We start from the raw sequence: 1,763 nt of genomic DNA on the forward strand, positions 1-1,763 counted from the left end.
AAAAAAAAATAGACTCTGAGAAGTATATCCTCTATACTTCATTTTTTCTTTCGTTTCCATTTTTGTGATGCTGCATTAGGACTCTAATGCTGCTGTAACAAAAAGACCACAAGTGGAAAACTTAGCAGACATTTATCCTCTCCCAGTTTAGGCCTCTAGCGTCTGAATTGAGAGCATACCTTGGAGGTTTCCGTGTGTTGGCAATAATCTTCCCTTTGGTCTGGGTGATTCTCAGTGCAGAGACCGAGGGTCCCAAGGATGCACTCTGCTCCTGACTCTTTTTCCTGGTGGTAATCAGATCCTTCCTTCTCTGCCTGCTTTTCTTACCTTTTATATCTTCTAACATAAAAAGTAATGCGGGCTATCCTCTGTCAAGCGCTGCCCCCCCCACCCCCCACCCATCCCAAAACCCTTCTTTATATCAAAATTAGGTCTGAAATCTGAGTGATTACTTACTTTCTAGTCCAATCTGCTTAAAATTATTGATTGATTACGTCATGAGGTATGATTACATCATTGTGTAACTTCCAAGTTATAGATATAGTGGCCAAGCAAAGTTGACACATTTTTAGAGGCTACAATTCAATTCATGATAAGCTGACTTCTTGGAAATACTGATCCTTTTGTCTTTCTTCCCTGAAATAATTTGTTCTTGTACTTCTTCAGATTGTCAGTAGGATTTTCTGTATGTATTCTGGAAAAAAAACAGCAAACCACCAAAAACAAAAACATCAGATTGTTTCTTTTCCCCCCCAGAATTATTGTTTCAGTATTACTATATATTTTCAGTTTAGAAAGAATCAAGTGTTTCAAAATGATATGTTGCCTTTTGTCTTTTTCTTTTGGGATTATCTTTAAAAGAATTTACATATATAAGTAATCACATTGTTTAGGAAAGTATTAAGAGTTACTCTTTCATGATTTTCAGTCTTGCTGAGAAAATTTGTACAAGTTTGTCTTCATCTTCTGCATATATGGGTTCTGCTAATCATGATGGCTTCATCATTTTCTGAGATAATACCCCAAAGTATCTATATGATGAGTGAGGTTCAGTATTAATCAGAGTGTGTCTCAACCCCCATTTTAAGAAGTCATTATGATAATTTACAATTTTTTGGCTGACTTCTTGGAAAATCATGTTTGTTTCTTGTCATATGACTGATGGGTTGTACAAGAGAAAGTATCAGTTGTGATTTTTCTTTTTTGCTGGCCAGTGCTTGAAGTATTAGAATTGCTTTTGCTGTTTCCTCACAAGCTGATTTTTAAGTCCTGTGTCCATTTTGAGAGCTTCATTTTTACTTGAAACCAGATAATAGAATGGATAAATCCATCTTAACTATAAATATATGAAACTTTTAAGCATATGTGAAAACTTCAAAATGTGTCACCATACAGAAAGCCAACAAGGATGTCTTCCTTATTATCTAACTTCCATTTCCGTAACATTCTCTACTGTCCACAGAATGCATTTCGAACTCTTAGCTTGCTTATAAGACCCTTTCTAACATGACTGCAACTCTACTCTTTCTCCTGTTTCTTAAATCACACATACTCCCTACGTCTAGATGAATAATATTTACATACTGTACCTGGCATGAGACTTGCTGTGATGTGGTTGAGCGAGTGTGCAGTCCCAGTCCACAGTGTTGACTATTCTCAAACTCATTGCTGAGTTATTCTGAGTCATCAACCTTCTGTAAAGCTTCAAGGTTTTAATTTTTTTTAATTTACTCTTTTTATTAATTAATTTATTTATTTTTCAT

Source organism: Elephantulus edwardii, unplaced genomic scaffold (assembly GCF_000299155.1).
Source record: "Elephantulus edwardii isolate Elephantulus edwardi_28Jun2011 unplaced genomic scaffold, EleEdw1.0 scaffold00066, whole genome shotgun sequence".
Taxonomy (NCBI): domain Eukaryota; kingdom Metazoa; phylum Chordata; class Mammalia; order Macroscelidea; family Macroscelididae; genus Elephantulus; species Elephantulus edwardii.